Here is a 27,216-nt window from a genome sequence, read left to right on the forward strand (position 1 = left end):
AGTGCAAGGGGAAGAAAAACTGTGAGCTGGGAAGAATAAAACACAGGTTTGAAATGGAGTAGGAAAGACCAGTGAGAACGGTGACATTTAGGAGAGTAATGGTTGTGTGTGGTGCTATAACAAAAATGAGAATCCTGCCTATGTGATTTATGTCTTGGAGCACTGAATGGCCAGAGGATAGACCAGGATAACTTAGGATAAACCAGGTTGAGCTCAGCCTAGAAGAGAAAAAACTGGAAAAGTGGTGAAGAGCATGTGTCCTCTGCATTCACAGGTGGATGGGGAAAAAGGTTGAGAGCAGCAGGAACTGATAGGTTCAGTGAAATATAAGTTCATCAGTTTCATCTTTTATTTAGTAAAATGGGAGAGTGAAATCTTTTCAGAAAGCACAAGAACAGCAGCTAGGGAAAGAAGAAAATTCTATTTGGACTTACACCAATCCATGGCTGTAGTCAATATTTTAACATACCTTGAGTCTTCCTCCTTTGGATGGATGAATAGACTTGGTTTCCAAAAACTTTTCTTGCTCTTGGGGAGCATTTTGGTGTGAATTATTTTAATTATTAATGCTTACATTCTCTGCTTCATCTTTCCAGACGTTTGTGGCTATACTAGTCCATTGTTTTAAAGGTGGTGGAAGAGAGTTGCTTCCTCGATGAAGCTGCTCTTTAATACAAAAGTTTTATAGAGTGATGCTTTCACCTGGATGCATCTGTGCCTGATGTGTTTTGGTGCTAAAGGTTTTTGATGCCTTCTTGCTGGAGAAAAAGTTGCTTGATTTCTCAGAATCTCAATGCTCAGTATATCAAGTTGTTAGTTTAATTAATGTTTAGGTGAGACTTCTTTCTTTCTTCTAAAGTTATTCTGTTTCTACAAAGTTCTGGAAGAAAGTAATTCTGGAAATCTCTGCAAATGAGATGGAAAGTGTACAGTCTAAAAGTCTGAGAGTAGGGATGAAAAGCTTTTCAGTGCGTTTGATTGTTTTGCTTTTTGTAGCAAGCCAAAAATTCAGATCGTCCCTTTGATTCAAACCTTATTTCCATAGTGGCACAGCGTTTGTGCTTGGAAAATAAACATAATACATTATCTATTATATAGAAAATATGCATACATTTTTCTGGGTGTTATATAGTTTGTGTGTGTGTAGGGGTTATGTGTTATTTGAAGATTTTTCATTTTCATCCAGAAGCCAAAACTGTTCATAGTTAGGAAAATTGCTGTTCATTTCATTGGTAAGTCTATTGACAACTCTCGGCAGCAACAAACTATATAATAAATCTTGTAGCTTGGTGGGCATTGGGTCCTGCAATTGCTTTACAGTGGAAGTGCAATGAAATTTATGTGTTCTGAAATTAATGGAGGCAAAAAAACCCCAAAGTCTGCAAAATGATAATCCACGGCTGTTCTTTCCTAAAACACCTTTCAGAGAAACACCCTGTGCTAACCTTGGCATTCCTGCTAGGTAGGAATATTATCCACCTTCCACACCAGTAGGTGTTGCTGGTTTGTATAGATGCTTTTTTTTTTGGGAGAGATTAACAGGAAACCTTTTACGTAAGGGATTCTACATCTGTTAACTTCTTTAGGCTTGAATGCAAGCAAAGAAAAGATGTTTCTGACTTTCAGGTGGAGTCTCTGTGCAATTTCAGAGCTCACCCTGAGGCTGGTTGAGCGCTTGTCTGGGCAAGCTGGTGTTCTCAAGCCCTGTTGGTGTTAAGCTGATGGAAAAACCCTCTGAAAATTATCTGTGAGGAAATAGCTTTCTCCTCTGCCATGGTCCCTTTGGGTGAGTCCAAAATCTACACAAGTGGTATTCTCAGCATGAGATGGATACTCACAAGAAACAGCTTGCAAAGCAAGACTTGGAGCTTTTTGTTGTATTCGTTTTGTCTTTTTTTCCTCTGAAATAAAGACTAACAGCTTAAATCCTGGGCATGCTAGTGTCATGTTTACAGATGGAGCAAGATGGCTTCTCTATCCTCAAGTGTTTTTGTGCATTCCTCAGAACTGCAAGAACTCAGGAGCAATACTTAGGTGAGGATTATATGCTGCTATGTCACTGCAGGGAAACGATTTTGAAGTAACTGTGATTAACTGATAATTGGCACTTTTTTCAGGAAAGGGCTTTCAAGTACAGATATCTCAGCCCATGAGGAAATAAGGAGCATTGGAAACATGGCTGAGCTGGGCATTTCTGTCCAATGTATTTCTAACAGCTGGGTCCCCACTGTAGACAAGGTACCACTGTAGCTTTTTGTTATCCAAAGCAGTCTGATTTTTCACATACATTAACCACCCACTCTCTAAGCCAACCACCCACACATACTCTTACGTACCCTCTTCTGTTTTCATATAAATTACTCCCCCTTGAAGGCTATTCCCATATTTTTCTTCATAGTTTATGGACAGAAAACACAAATGGCTGCTTCATCAGATGCTTCCTAACTGGATTTTTCCCTCCGTCGGATTGTGTTTTGATATGACGAACATGAGATGTTATACTCCAAGCAGCCACTGCTGCTGTGCTAAAAAACACTCTTACTGAAGTTTGCAGGGAAAATCACTGAGGTTCTGCGTGTGTGTTTTCCTCCTTCAGTGCTCTATGCTGGAGACGCCACAATCATGTTTTTGATAAGACTGATCTACATTTACTACTGAAATTAACCCCTGCCATTCATCCTTCTTGGTGCTAGACTCTGGTTCTACTACTACAAAAAGCGCAGATGAAAGGTTTACTGGGGAGAACCATGAAGGTAAGAAGTGCCCCGGTGGGAAGATTTGTGAATAAAAGAGTGAAGTGGGGACGGTGGGACAGAGGTGGAACCTGCTGCATTGGACAAAGGGCTCGGAGCAGGGCTGGAGAAGCGGCCACAGTAGCTAATGCAGTTCATGAGAACTAATCCTGCTTGCCCCACGGCTGAAACCTTCAAGTCCAGGCCCCAGTACCACTGCTGCAGGCGCAGATGTAGGAGAGGGGGCTGGAAGGTCAATTTCTGTGATGCATTAAGCTTTTTGGCGTTGATGCTGCTTTCGTCGCAGTCTTTACTTGCTCTTCATTCATTACAACTTTGTGCTCCGCTTGCTTCCTTGGCACGTCCTCTGCTCGGCCACCTGCTCCATGAGGCAATGTTGCAGACCAAGCAGGAGAACACATGCTAGGAGGCACTTACCCCTAGGAGCTTTGCGTTACTGCTTTAGGATTAATACAGCTTTTATCTGGCAGTTTGGATTATTGCAGGCTCTTTATGAGGTTGGAGGAAAAAAAAAAGATACATGTTAAAAATTGAACTGTTGCTTGAGACGTGTCTTAGTTGAATCCCATCATTTATTTTAAATAGAGGAATACCAGTGTTTAGGAGCCGGCTTGAAAATTAAGTCCTAGAGGGGTTTTGCCTGGTGGGGGAAAAAAGAAAAAAAATCAAGCTTTTTTGCCTCTTTACCTCCATGCATCTTTTGTAGGTTAGCTTTATTTACTGCCTGAAAAAGCATTTTCCCCAGGCGCAGATGATGTATTTGCCTAACAGGGTTAGCACCAGCCTGATGCCTCTTGCCATTATAAAGAAATAGTTTATGTTTCCTTCTGGTTTTGTTTTCTTTTCTTGGCTCCGATGGGTATTAAGTTGCCTTGAGGGGCAGCAGGTCCCTCGGGCTGGGCAGGGCGGGGCCGGGTGCAGCTAGTGCGGGCTGGTCTGATCCGGCCGGGTCCGGTCTGGTCCGGTCCAGTCGCTGCTGTGCGGGTGTCCGGGGAGCCTCAGGACCCGGTAACTGCCTCTCTCTGCTTCCTCAGCGTGTCCTTCCGTAAGCAGATAGAAACAGCACCCCCCTTCAGCACTTACCTCAAGAGTTAAAATAGCGCCATTTTCAGCTGTGCCAAATACGTAATTGGTCATTTTTATACATATAAAAAGAAACCCAACAACTAATTACTCATCTGAGATTCAGAGTGAGGGATGCGTTTCCAAGCTCTCCTTGAAATCTTAAGAGTTGCAGATGCTATAAAAAGGCACTGCACATCTCGGGATCAGAGCACGTAAGTAGATGTAAAAGATTACAGTAAAATTAAAAATAATAAAGTTATGCAAATTATACACACTATAAGCAGTTTGCAACCTGAATATTTAGACTTGTGTGCATGCATATAGTTTTTTTTTCCAAGAGTATTGTTTAATACATATAAATAATCCCTGTAATTTAAAATGACGTTTCCTTTTGAGCATACTTTAACCTCCCCTTAATTTATGGAGTACTTGAAATAGCTATAACTAAAAAACAACAAACCCAACCCCCCCTCAAAAAAAAGACACCACAAGCTTTCTTCTCCTTGCTTATTTAATTTGTACGTTTGTCAGCACAGTTTGTGACCACTGTCTAGCGTGCGTAGAAGATTTGTGCTCAGCAGACATGCAAAAATACACATTTGTAATCCCAAGACTTCAAAAAGAGGCTGAGGTTACGGGTGCAGTATTGGATATTTATCGGGCAACATGGAACTTAAATGTTTATAAAAGGGGCCTTGTATCCTTTGAGATGTTCAGCAAAATGTAAACTTACTAAGGCAAAGATAAACTATTACTGCTGGCTACCTTGGATGCTTATTTCTTGGAATATGAAAATGTTGCCTTCTGAAGAAGGCAAAGCTGGTACAAGGCTGCAGGACTGGAGAAAAGCAGGGGACTGAGCTAGGAAAACATTCTCTCCTGTTTCTCGGGTGAGCATAAATACTTGCATGAAACTGCTCAATTATTTACTTTCATGTTCTTCTCTCCCATTCCCTTTATTTCAAGAAAGACTACAGAAAGACCTATCAAATTGTTTTTATTTTATGATAAAGAATAAAATCCTGTCCCATCCCTCCCCGAATGTTCAGTGGGTGCAGAATTTGATTTTAGGCATTCATTTGAGACAACTGCTTTAGCAGGAAGAATCTGCCACATTTGGGTCAGAAGCAGTCTTTGTCTGTCATCTTCCAGTTCTTAATATTTTATTTCTCTATCTTCTTCCTCTTACTTCTCTCTCAGTCTTTTCAAATCTCTGGACTCCTTTCCTTTGTCCTCTTAGCAGGTACAAAGTATACCTTTCTAGGTATACTTTTATACCTAAGTATATACTTACGTGTGTATACATACAAAGTATAACTATTTTAGCCTTTCTGTGCAAATTTTAGTTTTCAGACAGAAATAAATTGTATACTGATTTATTGACTTTTGCTAGATTCCTCTTGATACACTTTCTGCTATTTTTATCCAGAAATTCACCAAATATTGAAAGAGTTGTTTGTTCCATTTTTATAGTCTCTTGAACACTGGAGTTTGACATGACTATGAGTGTATTTGAGGATGTAATGATTGAAAATTTGTAGCTTACACTACTGAAAATCTGTGGGAGATCAGAATTTTTCTCAGGTAAAGTTTGGCTCTCAGAGTACTCAGGCATGTGAAATTGCCATTTATTCGCACGTTGTGGTCATCTGTGAGAGGGGAGATGGTTTTGACTGCCACAAATTTTGATGGTTGGAATTCGAGATCCATCTCGCTCCTTTCCCCCCTCCCAAAAAAAGAGCTGCAGAAGCTGCACAGAGAAATAGAGGGGCACTGGCTGCAAAGACAGCCTGGTGAAGCAAACTCAGCCCCCACCTTAAAATATGCTAATTACTACCAAAAAAATGGGTCTGTTTCTGAAATCCTGAGAACACTTAAGAGGTATGGCAGGCAAATAATAGTCTCAGTACTGCTCGTGCAAGGAGTATTTTGCTGAAATGGAGCTGCTTTGCTGCTCCTTTACCCCTCCAGAAGAGAATGAAAGCAAAACTTGGAACACAAAGGCTGCATGGTGGGAACAAAACTCTTGATTCAATTTAAAGGAAATTATTTAATAATCCTACCCTTCCCTCATAGAAAGAAGGGAGAGAAGCTCTGAGATATCCTAAGTGATTATTAAGAAAGTTGAAATACTTTTCTGTATAATTTGGACAGCTTGCATAAGAGCTACCATTTTTCACCGTGTCTCTATTGGATTCAGTTATGTTCTGACTTCCTTATACTGGATTTAGCCTTGTTGGAAAGATGTTAGATTAGCATTTTTGGCCCATGTACCTATTTCTGAGATTCCATTAAACTGGACAGGAGACAAAGTGCAGAAGTTTTCAGACTAAACCATTTGCTAGGACAGTATCAGAATCGATTTTGAAAGAAGAGGTGGAGCTACCTGGAAAATTGTGATTCTTCAGAAAACCCTGCTTGGAGGGGTGCTTATAAAAATATAATGAGAGAAAAATGTAGCAGCTTTGTCTCTGGCAGAGAATGAGGGAAGGAAGCTGAAGGAAACAAATTGCTAGATGAAATAAAAATATTTGGCAAAGCAGCAGAGGAACACAGATTCTGCAAGACCCCTCAAGCAGCTTACTATCCTCAGAGGCCAATTAAACCTGAATCAGTCAGAAAGACACAAAGAGCCCTCCTCAGGCTCAATGAAAATTTATGTCAGCCCTCAGGTTATTGGCATATAAGGCATAGATTGCTAGAAGAAACAAGGTAACTGGGCTATTAGTGATACGACGGTGCTATTTACATTTAAAACAAAATATACTTGTAAGATCTTTGAAGATTTTCTCTGTCCATCTGTATATGAGCAAAAAATCAGCTCCAGCTGACAAAATAATATATGTAATGAAGCAAATATGCCCCAGCTTCCAGCTGCCCAAATATCCATTTTAAGCCATCTGACTAAGAAGAAATAAAAACAAAACAAAACAAACAAACAAACAAAAAAAAAAAACAAATGAAAATTTCAGAAAAATGACAGCCCAGAGAGCAGATCTTCTGTATTCTGTCTTTCTACACTTGTGTAGCAACTTGTAATAGTAGCCACTTCTCTTAAAGAACAAACACCTTCTGCTTTGGGAAGCTGATTCATTGCTTTTCATGGGTTTGCTAAAGTATCTCTTAAATTCAGTTGTTGTATAACTGTTACAATAAACCTCGCTTAGAGTAAGGCCACCAGTTGTTGAGAGTGGTAGACGAGAGAGACAATGTTTGGTTGCTTGCACTGTGTCCCCATACTCAAGACTTCCTGCAGCCACTTTAAGAATCTGTCAGCTACAGGCTATTTTACTAGCATGCCGATTCCTGCAAGATGAAGTTTGCAGAGGAAATACGTCTTTGCCAGGGCCCTACAAGTCTCCCTTGAGGGATCAAACAGAAAAATAAATCGGAAAGATTTCCAAGTCGGAGTTAAAGGCAATTCTCCCTGTTAGATTTGCACATCTCAGACATAAAATTTAAATCTTTTTAAATGAAGAATATATCAGAACGCTTTGTGACTGCCGTCTTAGCTGACTGAAAGTCATCTGTGGTCTGGGTTGGTCAGCACTATTGACCTTCCCCAGGAACTTGCAGAGAAAAGTGAAAAGTGAAAATTCAAATGGGCCTGAATTTACAAACAGATGGGTTTAAAAAAACCCAAATTACAGAATGTATTGGGAACTAAGTTATACTTGATCTAAAAATAAGTATCTAAATCAGATTATCAGATTCCATATTGCATTGTTTAGCTGCTTCTGGGAATAGCGTTTGAGCTCAGTAGAAAACATTACTCTCATCTGCAGGATTTTTTTCTTGTTTTTTTGCTGTGGTTTGCAAAGGATTTCCTATATTTGCTCATTGCTTGTTTCTTGATCCAATTGCAAAATTTCCAAACGACTCTGCATTAACAACCATATGCTTTAGGGTAATCCATCCGACCCCTGTTTTACTACACCTATCAGTTGAAGTACTCTCTCTAAATATACAATGCTGTAATTATTTTCTACACTCATACAGTAAGTGATGCCCTTAGAAGTAATATATAATTAAACATTATTTTAAAGACTAAGAATATACATATATATATAACTCTATGCAAGTAACAAATTCAAAGCTGATCTGATTATTTTTTGTTGTTGTTGTTGTTGCTCTAATTCTTATAAGCCCCAAATGCTATTCCAATTCTTTTTCCTCTATTTATTGGAATCTCAAGTATACAGAAAATTCAAATGTGGACCCACTTGTGCTGTAACCTTCTGTTAGAATGTTCGATTGTCATCAAAACCGAATTTTTACCAATTACTGAGGCTGTTTCTCAAATGGTCTTACGTCTTTACAAAGAACACTGCATCAGCATTCTCTTTTTGGCTTGCCAGATGTAATTACCTGAAATAAGGTGCAAGCTGGATGTTCTCACTTCGTGAAAATTTTAAAGGCAGCCCCAAACGCTTCTGTGTGAGGGAACGGGAGAAAGCAGGAGAGTCCTACCATAAGATGTATCAGTTAATGGCTTTGTAGTATGTTCTGCTTGTGTCCTACCACAAAGCAACCAGGACCCAGGAAATAGGAATAAATCCTTCATATATGAACAGCTGACATTGGAAGGGGATTTTAAATGTATGTTATTGTATTATCTCAGTTGCTGCACAGTCATTGTTGAGCTTTTGATGCTGAGAAGTTTCTTCTGAAATGTGTTATTCCCTCGCCAGCTCCCAGATTCGTGTTTTAGAACCTCAATTATTTCCCTGCCTTTGTCTTATTGACAAATTCTACTTGATGATCTTTCCAGCCCAAACAATTATGGTGGCTGGCTACAAGCAGTATCAGAGGATGTAAGGATACATATTGAAAGCTAAAAAATAAAGCAAATTCCTTCACAAATTAATGGCAGCACCATCTTATTTACCTTTCCCTGCATAGATGGAAATTAAGGCTGAAGCTGAAGTGAAAATATTCAATGTGTGCTCTGTGTCTGGTTATCCCTATCAGCCACAGTTTTTCAGAACAGGGGTGGGTGGCAAGAAGACATATGTGAAACTCTCACTATACTTTTTTTTTTCTTAGTGAAATTAAAATAAGCCCTTTTTAAAATAAAAAAGCTGTAGGTTTTTGTTGTTGTTGTTGTTTTTGTTTTCCCTGACCAGTAACACATGACAAGAGTAATAAGACCAAATAAGCAATTTTCCTAAAGAGCTATAATAGGAAATATACACACGTGTTGTGCGTGTACATGTGCACATATATATAGTATGTATGTATAAAAAAAATCCTGGGCAGCAAGGGCTGGTTTTGTTCTCTAATAGATAAATTTCAAAGAAAGTTAAATGTTTGTTATTGAATTGTATGTTATAATCAGAATTATATAACCCACTAATTATGAAATATTCAGCTCCAGAAGAGATCATTATTTTTATCTTATTTGCACCTCCAAATTCTCATACGTGAGTTAAAGATGACTATTCCAGACTGTTTACCTTTTTCTTAGTTCTTTCTCTTTCATCCCAGACTTTGCCACGAAAGCCTGACAAAGAAGTTAGCTGAGGGAAGAGAAGGGGCAAAGGAAGATGGTAAGTAAATTAGATTTGTAAGGGAAGGCAAGGGTTAAGCCCTGAGACCAGGGAACAGCTGGAATATGTTAGTCTTAGGGAAGGCAGCCTGGAGAGGCAGTGTGAACTGCCAGCAGGTGGCTGGGAATGGCTGAATAACTCCGTGGTGGGACTGGAGAGTTCTGCCTCTCACTGCGACTGCTCCACCAACTTCAGCAAAGCCTCTCTTTCTTATAATGATGGGCCTTTGTTGAAGCCCATTAATATAAATTTAGTATTTCCTTTAAATGTAACAGGTTCTGGATTTGACTCGTGCTTGTTTTGAAGGTACTGTTATTGTTTTCTGCATCTTCTAATGCTTTCCCTCCTCCTCTTTCTGTGGAGGAAAAAAGGGCTGATTGAAGACTAGACAGGCTTCCAAGTACGAGATGCTAATGTGTCCCAGAGACTGCCTCCACATAAAGCAAACACTGTTTCACTAAGGGAAGCTGCCAGTGGACAAATGTGGGAAGGAAGGTCTGCAGGGATTTCATGTTCGTCTGCTGTCTGCGCTGACAGAGACAGCTGTGCTTAGCAGTGGTGCTTTGCTGTGGTTTACGTACTGCAGGCTGGTCTGAAGCTGTGAAGTTCACAGGGCTTTGCTCTGGTTAGTGCTGTAACAAAAAAGACCATTCTCGGCTCTTAAGACTTTGCAGTGTAGGTACAAGATAAGAGATGACAGATGGACCTCGAGATGGGGAAACATAAGGAAACCATGATGGTGTGGATCTAGGAGCATAGCACATCAGTTTTCTCAGTGTTTAATTGGCACAGTGGTTAAAAAAAAAAAAAAAGAAGAAGAATTTGAAGATAGATAACAAGATCCCGCACAGCTATTTCTGAAAAGCTCCTCCCAAGTGTGAAGGGCAGCATAGGATAAAGTGTGTGTTCCTATTTGACAATCTAACAAGGTAGCATTTGGCAGGTTCATAAAAAAAAGGATACTAGAATAATCAAGGTGTGAGATGATGAGAGCCTGGAGAAAAAATTTAGCTGTATGGATAGGTGGGAGAACTTTATCTCACTAAGCAATACAGCTCTGCAATAGTTATATTTAGCTGTTAGAAAAGGACCTAGAGAGAAGCTTGAGTTGAAGATGGTGTCCAGATAATGTGTCTGAATGATGGGCAGGATGGCAGTACTATCCACTATGGCGGTGAAATAGAGACCTTGAGCAAGGTTAACTCAGAGAGCAGGGAGAATGACTGCTTTATTTCTGCCACAGACTCTTTGCTAATGATCCAGAGGGAACTGTCAAAGTAGATGAGAGTATACGTCTTGAGGAACAGAGGTAGTTTATGTTTGCCTGTATGTAATAAAAAAAAAATATTTTTGAGGGTAAGAGAAGTAGGTCCAAAGTAATTGCAGCCTAAGTATAAAATTAGAGACCTCAGATGTGGATGGAGACAGGGGAGGACAAGGAAACAAGACGCTTGATAGGGGAAGAGTAGGCAAGCTTCAGGGCATAACTGCAATAATTTTCCTCAGACTTCTGGAGTAGTATATAAAATGTTCGGATATTTATTGAGACTTAGTGTTTATGAATCTTCTTGGTGTTTGTTAATAATACAAACATTTCGTCAGCTTTATATTCTTCCAAATGGACAAAAGAACCCTCATCTGAGAATTTATGAAAATGCTTCATGAAAAATAATTTTAAGAATTGAAACTGTGTGGATCACATGTAGTCCAAATTTTTGTTCCAGAATCAATTCCATTAAAACCATGGCACTGTAGTGAGATCACAGTCATCTAATGGATTAAACTACTATTATCTACTATGTTAAGGTAAGATGCAGTGTGGATTCCTCTTTTAAGGAAATATAAAAGGATTACCTATTATAAAATAGTTTTGTCAAATGCCAAATCGTAAGTAGTTTGGCATTTCTAATCAAGCAAAAGACCGCTTTAAGCTCATATGTGGATAATGAGCTTGCAGTCTGCATGGAACCTATCATGACAGTAAGATAATAAACACTGACATGGATAAATTGGCATCAGTCGAACAAAAAAAACCTGTCAAATTATCAGCTTGATGAGGGTGGTGCATTTGGTTATAATGAAAACAAATGTGCTGGCAACTCCTTGCAGCAGTAATTTTGCTGTCCAAGATGACAGAGTTAGTTCTGAGAAACTTTTTAATTGTTTTATCCACATAATGGCGTACTGATCACTTTTATGTCACTGGGCAAGGAAGTAATCTTAAGAACAAAAGCTGGATTTCATAGCAGAGGTACCACTTTTATCTTTAATTCTTTATTTGTGTCAGCATAAATGAAAATAATTGCATAGCATGGTGAGTGGCATAGTGGGATCCATTCTGTCCCAGTGTTTGAGCTGGATAGCATCCAATACTGTAAGTGTGTACATATACGTGACTTACGTTTAATGTGGAAGCATTTGCAGGGGGCGCCTTTGGTGGATCCCTGGGGTATTTACCCTGAGCAGCTTGCATGCTCTGCACGAGACACCTGATTTCAGTAGAGCTCAGGGGGATTCCTCCCAGCAGATGCGCGTTGCGTTCGGCACTGCCATGTGTGTCACCAAGCAGTGTGGATGCAGGAGCACGCGCGTGAGCTTCCTTCCCGGGCTCACTGGTGCCTGGAGGCGCTTGCACAGGGAGACAGAATGGCTTGAGGATGGAGCCACGTGGCCACCTTCTGCACTCTGCTGCAGTCGCTGCAAGTTTCATTAAGTGTGGTTCAGTTTTCCTTTGGGGTTTCCCTAGGCACCTCGGAGTGTGTTTATTTCAGATTTTTGTGAGCAGTGTTACATGAAATAGAGAGTAGCAACTTGAAGTGTATGTTCTTTTATTGATATTGCAGCTGTACTGCATTTATCACTTTTTTATAGTGATTAAAAAGTTAAGGGTTATGGGAGGCCATACAGATTAAAAAAAAAAAAAAAAGAATCAATTATTCTAGTTTCAAAAACTTATCTTGAAGTGTAAGGAAGGTATTTATATTTATACACAGTAAAATATTTTGGATTATACAGTAAGAGATTATTTTGATACCTAGCTTCTGTAAATATTTCAGATTTCTTCTCAAAAATATAGCTGATTATGGACTTAAGTTGGAACAAAGTCAAAAACAAAGCTGATTAGGCTTAATTGAGAAAAAAAGGTTAATCTCATCATTTCATCATTATCTTTTTTTTTTAAAAAAAAAAAAAAACAATAGCAGAAGCTCAAGATGCTGACCAATTGCTTTTTCCTTTAAAATGTTACATTGCTACCCAAACTTCTCAACACTGAACATTTCAGTGATCCCCCTTCTCTCTACCATCTGTCTGACCTGGACTCATGCCAAATAATACTGCTTTTCCAATGTTATGGTTGTCCTAATACAAGAGGTTGTCCTGATACAATATTGAATGGCCATAGACACTTACAGATGTATCCTGGAAAAACAGCTGTTTGTCTGAACCTCTGACTTGTGTTCTACTCAGTTGAAAATTTGACATTGACTGTGAAAAATATTTGTGTTTTCTGTCATTATGTCCTATTTTTGTTTATTTTGACAATTACTTTATTACAGTATTTTTTTTTCTGAACAGATGTTTTGAAATCTGTTTGGCAGGTTAAAAAACTGTCAAGTTCTAGTTTATATACAATATTGCAAAAGTGCTAATTCAAGATTCTGAAAAAAGATGGTTTATGTTAGAAGTTCAACTTAATGTCTTAGTTGATGTAATGTGTTTTGTGTATTTTAGAGACTGCACAATTTGCCTTGTGTCCTTTAGAAGACAGTCTAGTTGGGCACTTATCTCTTCTTGTCCAATACCTTAACAGTTTTACATTTATTTAATTATGCATGACCATTCATGGCCTTAGATGTGTCTAAGAACTTCAACTGAGAAAACAGATCAACTAGATCTAAGAAAATGCAATGTCTTACTAAAACACAAAAAAGCATTGTATTTTTACATGATCAACTGCATTAACTGTGGAAAAGATGGAGAGCTCTCATTTCCCCCCTTTCCTTTATATGAGAATCACTTTCATGCTTGTAAGTAAGTAGTGCATTTCATAGTGAGCAATTGTTTCAAAAGCCCCTCAGATACTGACAGCTTCCTTCGAGAGTAGCATATTACATTATACCCTAAGCTATGTAGATCATCTGTGGACAGTGATAGGATTACTTGTTGAATGATTAACTATGTGTATCCGAGAATATCCCACACATGATCTTTCTCATTTTGTTTGCTCTTGTATGTTCTTTCACATTTAAGAGAGAGTATTACTCTTCTCTAAGAGAAAAATAGGTATTATATAGGTTGCTTTTCCTTCTAGTTTCAAGAAGCAATTTTCATCCATTCTAATGAAAAAGCTTTTTAAGGATTGCTAAAAATTACAAAACAATCTTTTTAATGTAATAATTGTTGCAGGGGCAAGACCAAGGCCACTCATTAACCTGTGTCAATGATAGGTTGAACCTCTGGCTCTTGGGACCTGCTGCTGTATAAGAATCATTCTGAATTCTTGACTAGGGTCTTGAAACAACTATCTTCTCAGGCTACCAGCTCCAGTGTAAAGTCTGAATCTCAATCTACAATTTTCCAAATTTTATTGGTTTTTCATATGTTACTCTTATTTATTATCGCAGTATTGCACTTTTTTCCCCCAGTGATAACCTGCTCGAATTGTATCTGGATTCTATTTTGAGCAATTATGGTATTGGTTTACTATATTTTCTTTACTAAACAGACATTCAACACCCAACTCTCAGTGCAGGGTGTAGCCTTACAAACAGATAGTATCTTTTACTCTAGAAAGCTATTTAGAAAAATAATAAAACACAAAAACAAACGAAGCAAACAAACAAAAACTTGCCTGAAAATGAGCATATTCTCATATAAATTCCATGAGAGAAAGTTGACAGAATTAACAACTATGAAAATAGAGAGTTTGCTCACTTCACCAAAGTTTGCCCAAAGGCTGGGAAGCAGCTGAGTTGCTGGGTAATATTAATATCTTGTTTTTACTGTGAAGCAGATGTACATTGCCAGATCTGGTTTCCATGGCAGAACAGCCTCAGCACATTATATATGTTACATAGAAACAGTGTGATCAATTGCAAATCTCAACTGGCAATTCTGCCATCAGTTCCCATGAAATGAGAATCAGGCCTTGTATTTTCAAGAGGTTCAGTGTAATATAATTATCCATATGCATTCAGAAAACTGTCTTATTGACCAGAATATGGAGATAAAAGAGTATTATGACTTTAAATATATAGATCTTTTGGATTAGTATTGTTGACTTTGAGGCCTGCTTTTGTGACTTGATATCTAAAAATATGCTAATTCATGGAATTTAATTGAAAATATTTGAAGGGCTTTTGGGGAGATTTGAGTGGAGATATTGGGGGGTGGAAATCAGGTTCAGAGTATTTGTAACAAATGCAAAATATTTACCAGCATTAGTTGCTTTTGTAGGCTCTTAATTTCCAAATTAATCTGAGAAGTGATGAGTGGACAATTAGCGGACTCATTGTTCTCATGCTTCTGGCAGTGCTCAGACCATCGTCAGAGCTCATCATGCCAAACCCCAAGGGGACATGACTGCTGGGAGGGCAAATGTTGCCAGTAATCCAGTTCCTACTGTCCCTGCAGACTTGGGCCAACTTGCTTGTTCTGCAGAGAACCCAGTTACTCTGCGTCTGAGGAGCTACGCTTGCATGTGGAGGGTTCTTGTACTAGATCTACTCCACAACAGCTGTAATAACAGCCTGAAACCTGCGCTCTAGGAAGGAATCTCCTGACAGACACTCAGCCTGGCTAATCTTTCTTCCCCACGCAGACACCAGCGTAGCTGAAGCTCTCTGGAGTGTGACTGCCACCCGCCTGCAAGGACGCGACGTCCCTGCGTGCTGCGCCCATGGCAGAGCGCTAGGCTGGCTACCCAGGCCCAGGGCCCTGAGCACGCCTCGCTCACGCCACCAAAAGCCTCGCCGTGAGGGTGAGCCTGTGCCAAACGCTCTGCCTTTGGCGGGTGGAGGGTCCCTCTGAAGGCAGCAGGAGCACTCGCTGTACAGGCAGCGTTTGCCTTTGCCTCTTGAAAATGGGTACACTCATCCCAGGTTTGTGTTTTATAGCACTGTGAAAGGGAGGGATGCCCCTCCCAGAGCTGCACACACAGAATAGTCTGAATAGCCAGGGCAGCAGAATAAGTCGGTCACGCTACCCTTGCACTCCCCAGACATCTGTGGAAATTTCATGCTTGTGTGAGCAGATTCTCCAAAGAGCAGAATTTGGCTGGAAGTCTTTCCGAGAATCCTTCCATTTTCCCTTCTTGAGCCTTTTTATTGTGTGCTTTTAATTGTCCCTAGTAAAATAACATTGAAAAACACAAATTGAATAAAATGTATAAACAACAGGAGGGGGCAGGCTTAAGCAGACAAAAAGCAGGAAAATCAGATGGGCTGTAAACATGGCAGGCTGCTCCCTCCCTCCCGCTAGCGCGTGCAAGAATTGCAGCGCATACAGCAGGCACAGTCACCTGCAGTGGGCCCTTTGCTGCACCTGGGCGTAGCAGAGCAGAGATGCAGATTTTAACCCTCAGTTGCCTGGGGTAGGTCAGCATAAGCCAAACCTTAGATGTGGCCTACAGATCACAAATGTAAGACACTAACCACAGGATTAGTGCTAAATGGTGCCTTTTTGAACTTTAGCATGAATAATTATTTATTTTTGTTGATAAAGCTTTCAATATAATTTTTTCAAGTGTTAAGAATAAATACATGCGAGTGTATCTTTTCCTGTAGAAAAGTTGACTTTGATTATGATGACACTTCATTTATGATGTTCCTTGCAAAAGCTGTTTCTGATATTATTCTTTTAAGTGAACAGCTCTGTGTGCCTTACATTTATTAATGAATCAGACTTCAGATAAAGACAGTGCAGGCATGGCAGCATATCATTAGTCAGGGGAGTAGAGTGAAGCATCAGCATATAAATATTTACTACATCTTGCACAATGTTGGGGGAAAGGGAGCTCCAAGGGTAGAGCATTTAATTGATTGATTTTTTTTCCATTCATTGTATAGTCACCATGAAGTAGAACTGATATCATTCCTAGTATTTGCTCACAGCTGGCAAATATTTTTTCCAGGAAAAGAAATTGAGAGGAAAAGAAAAAAAAAATAGAACATCTGATTTTGGATATTTGACCAGAGTTCTTTTTTTTGGAAAAGCTGAATTTCTCTGAGAGTTTAAAGATATTTCTGCTTTTTGTTTTCTTACAGAATTTTTCATTTATTTGGGAAAAGAGGAATAAAAAAAATTTAAACTAGACAAAATGATTTCAGGTTGCTTGAAGTTTGTATGTATATATAAACTATAAACTCACTCTCTATATATATATATATATATGTATGTGTATATAGCACTAGAAACCCTCAGATTCCCAGAGACTGCTGTTTCTGTCTCCCTACTCTAGAAATTGGTTTCAGTTATTCAACCTACTCTATCACAAACCTTCTGGACACTACCAAACATATGACCTTTCTAGCATTGTAATGTGTAATCTTTGGTCAGTCTTTCTGACAAGATTTACATGTTTTCCTATATTTTCTGTTCTTCTAGGGTAAAATGGGCAATAATACTAATTATTTTACATCAAGCACAAAGTAGTCAATTTTGGCTTGTTTGTTCTGCAAAGTTGTTGTCATTATCACAGGCAGCTGTTGTACAGATACACGATTAGCTGGTATCTTATATTTTGAAATATAGATGAAGATTTCAAACCTATCGGAACAATTAAATATAATTTTAACCAAGTGAAATAATTTTTTATCTTTCCGATTTATGCAGAGATTTTCAGAATAGATCTAGAAGAAGGAACAGGAGAAGTTCAATAAATGCTGCTTTATTCAGAAGTTTTAAGAATGCTTTTTACACTTAAAAAGAAGGTGATTGTTCATAGAAAAAGGGAAGCTGTTAAACTGTGAGGCTGTCCCTCCGCGCTGGTATTTTCTCAGTGTGATGTGATCTATGAAGGGCTGCTGTACATTGCAGCATTATAATCACTCTGAGGTTTAGGCTGAGTACAAAAATTCTTCTGCCCTCTGCTCCGAGCTCTGGACACGAGGTGCCTTGAGTCTGAAAGCTCCGAGCTGTGTGTGTTAGTGCTGGTTTTCTTTCCTGAGCAATATACACTCCAGCAAATCTGTGACTTTTGGACCAAATCTGCCTTGTATTTGACTCACCTGAAGCACTAAGCAGAACAACTTGTATCTGGAAATCAAAAATGTATTTTCAGTGAAGATCTTTTAGTGATTCTGACCCTACTGCTACGGTCTGACTTCTATGTCTGCACTGAGCTTGTGACCTGGTGCTAAGTAATCCCCTCTTTGCGGGGGTCGGTGCTATGTTGTCAGGATTGCGTTTTATGGCATCCCATTTTTGTTTAATAATTGAAATTTGATGCAAGTTCTGTAAGTGTGTTGCAGACTATCTGAACTAGGAAAGTGAGAATGTGAGATTCAGCACTCACTTTGAGATCTGATAGCTTTATGGAGGAAAAAATATTGAAGGACAACAAATGTCCTTCAGTTTAAATTTTCCTTTCAAATCCTGAGTGACTTCTATATAATAGAAGGTACAAACAGTATGCAGGGCTGCCAACACTACTGCTATTTTACAGACATTGAAGCCAAAATTTCGTAACAGGCCCAAGCTGCTTTCTGAGTGGGCATATACTTTCGGGTTGTCTCAGCCTGCGTTTTTTCAGCAGACAGACCTACCTACTGAAAGAAAAAAGGAAGAAATTTTCCAGGGCTAATGGCACATGGGTGGGACGCTGTTTGGCTCCCGTAGGTTGCAGTCACTGCGTGCAGAAGGGGCTCCCTCTCCAGGTGCGCTGTGAGCCATTCCCATCTCTTCCTTTGGCTTCACAGGCTCTCTGCAGCTTGTCCAGCCACTCCTGATCTGTCTGGGATTTTGTGGCCCCCAAACTTTTCCCTTTCTAATGACAAGGTGCAGTAAGGTCGCTAGTAAAAGAAGTATTGATGGGGAAGGTTAAAATACCGTGGATTATCATTTCTGAACTATGCAGAATTATTTATTTTCTGACTATTCACAGGCTCAGACTATCAGATAAATTCCAACAATTCACTTTCACAAACCCTGACCTTTTAGTTTTGTTACAGAAAAGTTGAGAGAGCCCTGTTTTACTATATTCTCTCACTGTCTTTGAAGTATTTCATCGCAAGTGTCTTGTTAGAAAACTCTGTAAAAGGGAGAAATACTCACTTAAATCCAGGAAACTGTTTCTCAAGGAGAAAGCTGGTATTGGTTTTTCGACTTGGATTAGAAGATTTTAAACATCGAAATGTTTGAAAGTACTGGACACCATGGAAAAAAAGCAGTCTGAGTCTAACTAGTTTTTGTCCATAGCATTTTTATTCAACATTCTGTAATAGTGACATCATTCTTAACCCATTTTCCCACCTAAATGCTCCTTTGCCACTTGATATTTTTCTCTTGGTTGTAATGCCATTACTTGTTAAATCACCTGTGTTGTGACTAAGGTGGTGGGCTAAGGATCTAAAACTGGGGAAAGAAATAGAGAAGCGAATGCTGGGTTGATCCTGCCTGTTTTTGCCTGCAGTGGGGTGGCTGATGTCAGTACACGTGCAGACGGAAGAGCTTGCAGGGTCAGGAGCCAGGGAGAACATGAACTGAGAGATGCAGAGCAGTCTTAGGAGCTGGTGACTGCACCTTGTCTGTTATTTAGGGTCCTGTGTTCTCAGTGGCACTTTTAGTTTCAGCCAGGCAAATGGAACCACATACCTTAGAGAAAGAAAATAAGTAAATGGATTGTATCATTCAATTTCAGCGGATTTATTCTATTCACCTTATCTTGTAATTTTTACTTACCAGTGTAATCTTTACTTTTACATGCTTAATTTGAATGAGATTACTTGTATTAGTGTTAATGTGAGTAACAGGTACAGGATTAGTTCCTGTGTTTGTCAGTGATGCCAAAAGCAGCAGAATATGCAATAATTTGGTTACACTTTCAATTATAATCTGAAATTAAAGAGCTTTATTTTGTAGCTGTTGCTTTGAATAGCAAGCATTGATATTTGTAATTGAATTCTGGCATAGAACTTTCTATACATTTGTAATGCAGGAGTTTCTCTCTCGTTATATGAGATTCATATGGCAGATGAATGATCACTATTTAGAGGCAATATTCAGTCTTGCATTTCAAGAGTCAAAGGACTGGAGTCTGCTTCAAGGTAAAATATTTAATCTATTTCATATCTCAAAATTCTATAGTCTGAAATTACTAGGTTGAAAAACATTTTATAAATATTTGAATACGTGCTGTGATTAATTTCTATTAGAATTTTATTTCGATTTAGTGTAATTCATTTTAGTGGGACCACCTGATGAGACAGGTCCTGATCCTGAAAACTGCTCCAAGCAGACCTCCAATAAAAACTTCACCTGCCTAGAGCAATTTTCAGGTCTGGGAGCTAAAATTTGGCACAGTGTGAATAGAGGTGACAGAATGAAAATAAATCATGTTGCATCCAAACTAATTTCCACACCTACAGCTTTTTTTCTTTTTGTACTTATAGTGCTCTTTTTTATTTCTTTGTTTCATTCATGTGTGACTTTTAGCCTTCATGTAATTGAATAGATGAATAATTTTACTAAATATTCATTTTTTCCCAACACCCTAGCCTTTTGTTGCTGCAAAGATGTTCTCGTATGGTATTACCTCATTGCATTATGTGGAAAGTATTTCTCACATAAGCTCCAAGTGTCTCCTGCTGAAAGAAAAAATCAAGGTGAGGAAAGAAAATCTGGAAAATACAGAGGAATGAGGTACGCCTCCTCACTCCCAACTGAAACCAGTGCTAACATCTGAAAATATTTTTACATAAAAGCCTTGCAGTAGTTTGAATCAGTCATTAATGGTTGCACATCACTTTACAGGAGGGCACACATGGTGATGCTGCCTTCAATCATAGCTTATTTGTCTGAGAAGCAATGATAGATAATGGATGTAATCCTGCTGTTTGCTCCTGGCATGTGAAACTATATAGATTTGACACAGAGGATACCAGAAGTTTTGTGCCTCAAGCTGCCCAACCCTTTTTGGAATCTGAATGCTCTTCTCCATGGTCAGCTTCTTCACTAGGACTGGGAAGCTGACTCAGAGCTCTGTGGACACCTTGGTCTTTTGATCCACACAGAGTATGCAGTATCACAGCAGTCGTGCTCAATGCCAGTACATTATCACATCCTTACTATTTTATTTTTCTTTCCTTGAAATTACAAGAGGATAATACTTGGTCTGGCCCTAAATAAAAGTTTCAATGACTCATTCATGCTAGATGTTGTGAATGTTGAATGTCTTACTGAAAATGTTGGATTGTCTTTAAAAGCTAAAACCCACTGTTTTTGACTGGACTAGCTCTTGGAGCTCAGCCAAATAAAGTTTGGTGTCTGAAATGAAAAATGGGTACAAAAATACCCAGGTTTGGAGAAAATGCCTTTGGAGATGCATAAAGTGGATGGGGAAAAAAGACATTTTTTTAGGTGGCAGAAGCCGGCCAGTAGATTGTAGTCTTCTTGGAAAGAATGCAAGATTAAGATGCAGAGGAAGGGATTATTAGCAAAAAAGCTCACCTGCTCTTCTTAATTCTGTCAGTTAGTTTGTCAAAGTGTATTACCTTTTCAGAAAAGCCTCCTTCTCTTATAGCTGGTGACTGTGTAAGATAAAGTGGAAGAATAAGAAAACAATATGTGCAAAAATACAGGAGAAAAAAAAAAGTTTGGTATTCCAGTAAAAATAGGAGTTTCTGTTGAATGAACAGTAGACTGTCTGGTAGAGTTAGATAATTGTCTTAGCATCGTTAATACCTCTAGTTAGAAGAAAAGATTTAGGAAATTGAAGTTGATATGTCCAAATATTGAAATGAAGAACAAGATTTGCATATTTTTGATGGCAAAGTCATTCATTATTCAAGATGTGCTCATCTGCAATATAAGGAGGAAGACCACCATAGGCTGCAATAATAAAAGCAAGGACCACATTTGGCCATGACTCAGGGAAATGACTAATCTTTCTTAATCTGCTCTGAATCTAGACATGCAGAGCTCAAATTCTCTAACTTAAATGAATGTCATTTTTGGTCCCTCAGCTATTGAAAGTTATAATAATATATACATCAGAAAACAAATGACCAAAAGGCTTTAAAGAGGTCGCTTTTTACAGAAGTGCTTCTGAACGCCTACTGAAAGAAGGTATAAGACGTAAACGATACCCTGCAGATTCTGTATTTGCAGAGTTGCCAGGGAGTTAGCCACAAAATTCCCATTAAAGTCAAAGAGAGTTATTAAAATTGGTGGGAGTTGGGTACCTGGATCTTGTGTGCCCTCTGGAAATCCAGAGGAAAATTACAGTCCAAATAGCGGGTAAAAATATAAACTAGCTGAGTAGATAATGCATGAATAAATGAGCCATATATCTAACAAAATGAAAAAGATGATGGAAAACATAAGATGGATGGAAAAGAAATGGTTGAATACATCAAGTTATGTAAGACTCTGAGAGAATTCGTAGGGTTTCAGGAAACACAATTTTATGAGAAGCTGAAGGAAAATGAAAAGGAAGACATCAGATATAACTGGTGTGAGGAACAGCTTCCTGCTGAGACAGGAGAGTTTTACCATCAGTGCTGTACAAATGCCATCCCAACAGCTGCAACAAACATAAAAGCAGAGGTATCATAAAATCAAGAAGCTGGAGAAAGAGACTTGTACAAGCATACAAAAAGAGCGAGAACAAAGGGAGAACTGTTGTGGGGGGAAAGGGGGAAAGAAGTAAAACATGGGCAAAAATGGACATTGTCCCATGCTTGAGGAAGAAGGCAGAGGACTGATACAGTATGGCTGACTGAGGAGCATGGGAAGCATGTACTGTCCCTGTGTGAGAAGGGTGAGTGATGGAAACGATCAGCATGCTTCCAGCAGCTCACAAATTTTACCAGCTGAGGAGAAGCTGTCTATGTACAGCACTACGTTTTACCCAGCAGATAAATTCAAAAAGGTATCTCACTGATCCCATAAAAAGAATAACACCAAAACTTAGGACTTTTGGTAATATAAGTGTTGCAAAATCAAGTTCTAATTCACTTCTAATAAATAAGATTTCAAACCTATGGCGGAATGTTTCAGAAGAAATAAAGGGCCATTATGACCTACATTATTTTTACTTTAATAAGGCTCAGATATTTATGACCTTTATAATCTCACCTAAACAAATGTGTCATCAATTGGATAAAAGATCTCTCCTAAAAAAGACATTGTTTGCAAATGATCTTTTAGAGAGACAAGTGAATAAATAGAAAGACCCATTGATATTCTCTTTAAAAACCTTAAAAAGAGAAAATTTAAATGTCATCAAACTAAATTCACTAACTATTCATATCTGTGCAACTGTTAAAGTGAATGAAGTATGTGAATGAATTTCAGCCTCTGCTGAGATTGTGGTGTAATCTCAAATTCTGTGAAGAAAAAACAGCAGTTTAGCTGAAGACAAACTACTGACTCTCAAGATTTGCACACCAGAATTGCCAAATGAAAGCTTTGAATCATTGAAGCTTTTCAGATCTAGGGAGACGGTCCTCCTTCAAGGAAGTTCAGAAACAATGAAGTCAATGTCACTGTTACAGCAGGGAGCAAACTTAGATGCTCCCTGGAAAATACCAGTTTCTATGCACGCTGTATTATGAGAACACATGAAGACACATAAAGAGCAAAAATAAAAAGTTCTGAAAAAATAAATGGACAAAGCACAAACTGGTTGAATTATGAATTGCTTTTAGACCACATCAGTATTTCCTATGGCGTTTCACTTAAATTTTAACTAGTGAATTAAGCTGCCTTTACGCTATAAAAAAATCATATTTACAAGCGGTGTTTCATAGACTGTCAAAATTGGTGGTTTAATAGGCAGGCTATTTTTGCAGCTGTCTAGCAATTTATAGGCACATTTGCGTGTCATTGAGAGACTGCATAAGCACTCTAAACTAATGAACTTTGTAGTGTATGAAAGTAAGAGATATTGCTCTGAGCACAAAGCAAAAGAAACTACAAAAGAAACACAACAGTTTGCCAGAAGGACAAACAGCAGGAGGACACAGGTAAAGGTTTTGAACAGATGCCAAAAACTAGAAGGCACAACAGAGATAAATAAACTACACAGTGAAGATGCAATATAATAAAACACTGTAATTTTGGGCTGTCAGCATGAATGTAGTGAGTTTAGAATAGAAGAGAGTGAGTTAGCTTTTATGGGATATTTAACCACACACTGCCATAAACTGAGGCTGCTGCTGGTAATACATATTCAAATAAAGCAAACATATTATTGGGGAAAAATGATATAAAATCACTCTGCAAACTTTCTGGTTGTATTTGCTGAGTTTGTCCACAAGATAATCTGCAATTTGTCTGTTGCAGACTGTGTTTGCTGACATCTGGAGAAGCGATAGCTTCAGTACTGTTTCCCGTAGTATCATGAGAGAAATTTCTAAATACATTTGCATACCAGAAACATATAGTTGGCCTGTGAGTACTGCCATGCACAACCTGCATTACCTGCATTGTCACGGGCTCAGAGGGCAGTTGGAATGCTATGCAGAACAGTTAAGAACTTTTAGGATTACATCCTGTAGCATTTTTTCCAACTGGTCTTAACTGAAAGGTGCAATAAGGTTGGAAGAAGAATTTTTTTTCCTCAGTCCATCAAGATCTCTTTGAAGTTACCTGAGTATGTGGAGTCTCTGTGACTGACTTGTGCCAGTGCTGAAAAATACCTGTTCTTTTTTCTGATAGTAGTTTCCTCAGAGCTTGTGCCAATGACTTTTTGACCTATTGTTGTAGAATAGCAGCTAGTGATAAACATGGTTAGCACTAATGTTGTCTAAACGAGAATCCTTTCCTGAATGATGGCTGCTTCAGAGACCACCAATTTACCTAAAGGTGCTGCTTCACAATTGGCTCTTCACATCTTGTATGTCATTGCACGGGTGTCCACAGTTTGCATAGGTCTTCAGTGGCTCATGCAAGTTAAGAGAGGCTGTCTCTAATAAAAGAATAAGAAGTCTTTTTAATTAATAGTATTTGTAAAGTCACATTTTTATATATATTTTTATTTATTGTAATTTTTTAATTTATCGTTCAGTGAACTTTCTACAGATTTGCAGATATTTGGTAATTACTGGAAATCCTTGCCATCATTTCCAGCCGTTGTTCCAAGTTTGCTGCTTTTCTTTCAGTGTTTGATGAAGAAATTACCTGCTACAAGATCTTTCACAAATAAAAAGTAAAATCTTCTCTTTTATGCTCTCACTCATTATATATGTTACATGTTATTGCTATATAACTTATATAATTAATTATCGTTTGCTATATTTTAATTTGCTTGGTGTTTGACATAAATTTTAAGCAATTAATTGCCTATTTTTCATTTTTTTTAACCTCCTTTACAGTTTATATGCAGTCTCAGGAACATAGTAATTTCCTTTCATTTTTTTTTCTTTTTTCCCTCGAAGCCTATTGATTTTCTCTCTTACCTTTAGACAAATGCCGTATTTTCAAAGCAGCATAGCTCTACAAGCTTCTTTTGTTTTCAAGTGTGCAGTATTTTAATAGTATTAATGTTCTGCAAATAGTGTGATTGTTGTATATTTGTTATATGTTAAAGAAGAGAAAAGATTTTTCAGTTATTTTTACTCCTTGGTCATAGAGTTTTTATTTTATTTTTCTTAGAAATACCATTTCTCCTTGAAAATGAAGATGTTTAGAACACTGTTCATTTTCAAGTCTGTGATGAAATTTAATATGCCCAATACCTTCTTTCCAAAAGTAATCAGAAAGTCAGGAATCACGAAATTAACCAAATGCCTGGAATAAAACAGAACAGAATTCAAAATAAAGCGCCAGCAGATTTTTGCTAATCATGTCTAAATGCTGACATGGCTTTTGGAACATTGTTCATTTTCATTGTCAAGTTTGACACTACACGGAGCACTTCCTGCTTCCAAACAAAATCCAAATCAGATTTCTTGAAATGTTGTGAAAGAGGCAGTTGTTTATGGTATTTATCACTTGATTACAGGCAGATTTAGTGGCGTTTTCGTGTTTTAGCTTGTTCTAAGGAGACTTTATTATTTTGGAGATTTGTGGAAACTGGCCAATCCTTGTGGCCAATCTGTTGTCTCTGGAATCCAAATATATTCAAATTCTATCTTTAAAGGTCCTAAGGTTTCTAATGATATCTATTATCTATTGTCTGTGTGGAAATAAGACACTATAAAGTGTAAAAGATCCTGCATTAATATTTGAAAAATAGGATAGAGTATTTTCTTCAAGCTATCTACTTGCCAGAAAAGAAAGGACAAGGAGATTTTAAAAAGCAAATGCTTTTATGACCCAAGAACAGTCTGTTGAAACGTTCATGGGAAAATCAAAGATCTTTGAGATCTGAACATTTTCTCATTTTATTTTATTGAAATTCAAATGATGTTTAACTTCCACTTAAAAAAAACCCAAAATTCAGAATTCTTCCTTTGCTTCACAACCAGGTTGCCTTTTCTTGAAATTCTGTGAAAGCAAAATAAGTATAAATTGACTTAGGCAAAAATTTGACAGGCTATACCCATTTTTTTCCCAGCAGAAAATAATTCTATCCCAATGGAAAATAATTAAAGCAGAGTTTGCATAGGCATACAAGAAAGCTAGTGTGCCCAGCAACATTTTCTATTTGCTTTCTCTAAATGCCTAGATCTGGACAGTTTTATAAACAATTGCATTTTCGATCTGAACGTGCATGGATGGAAACATGCTCTTAGATTTCTCATGGGATGCCATTTTATTTTTAGAAACTGTTCCAGGAGCAGGTGTCATACTTTTAAATACCATACTTATAGATTTTTTTCTGATTTCTGCAAGGATAATCTGGAAGAGAGGGAAATTCACATTTTGTGGAAAAACCTGTTTTCTATAAGAAAAATCTAAAGAACAGTTGTCTATTTTGGCAGTTATAGCCAAAATCTGCAAAGACAAACAAATTCCAGAATGATTTTAATGTGAGGATCCTAGATGTGTACAGTAATAAAATAAGTAATGTTTGATGATAGATCCCTTCTCTGAAGATAGGTCTCATACAACAGTATCCTTATTTCTGTTTGCAGTCCACTCTGTTTTAGTGTCATCCATATGTTTATGCCCATATTTCTGCCAAAGAAACACCCTGCAGTTCTCCAGCTTCAGAAATGTGTTTTCTTTTCTTGTGGTCTGTCAGAAAAGCCACTGGGATTCCTAAATGACAACTGGACTTGCCTGCAGCTAGCAGAAGGCCTCACTCTTTCTGGAATGACAGATATTTCAAAGAGCGAAGGAATAAAAGTGGCTCCCTGGAGTACCTGAAACTCCTTTGTCATCTGCTGTGACTTGTTCCAGGAAGTCCTTGGGAATTTTATTCTGAGCCAGAGAATTTTGCATCTGAAGCTGTTCCCCCTTTAGATATTGAGAGCAGGCTTGGTGCATTATTTGCAGCTTACATAATGACAAAAATGTCAGTTTAATCACCATAAATGTTTCTGTTTATTTAAGTTAAGGAATGGATGTGCCTTCCACTTCATGAAAATATGTCATTGATTGCAGGCAGTTTAAAATGGTCTCAGCCGTCTCAGGCACAGACCACATGTTAAGCACATCAATCACCTGTAAGTATTGCTGTAAAACATTGTACAATGGGGCTTAAAACACTTCAGGCACTTTCTGAAGTTACAGCCTTACTG

The sequence above is a fragment of the Tinamus guttatus genome, unplaced genomic scaffold (assembly GCF_059628265.1).
Source record: "Tinamus guttatus ecotype Peru unplaced genomic scaffold, ASM5962826v1 Tinamus_guttatus_pri_ptg000260l, whole genome shotgun sequence".
In the NCBI taxonomy this organism is placed as follows: Eukaryota; Metazoa; Chordata; class Aves; order Tinamiformes; family Tinamidae; genus Tinamus; species Tinamus guttatus.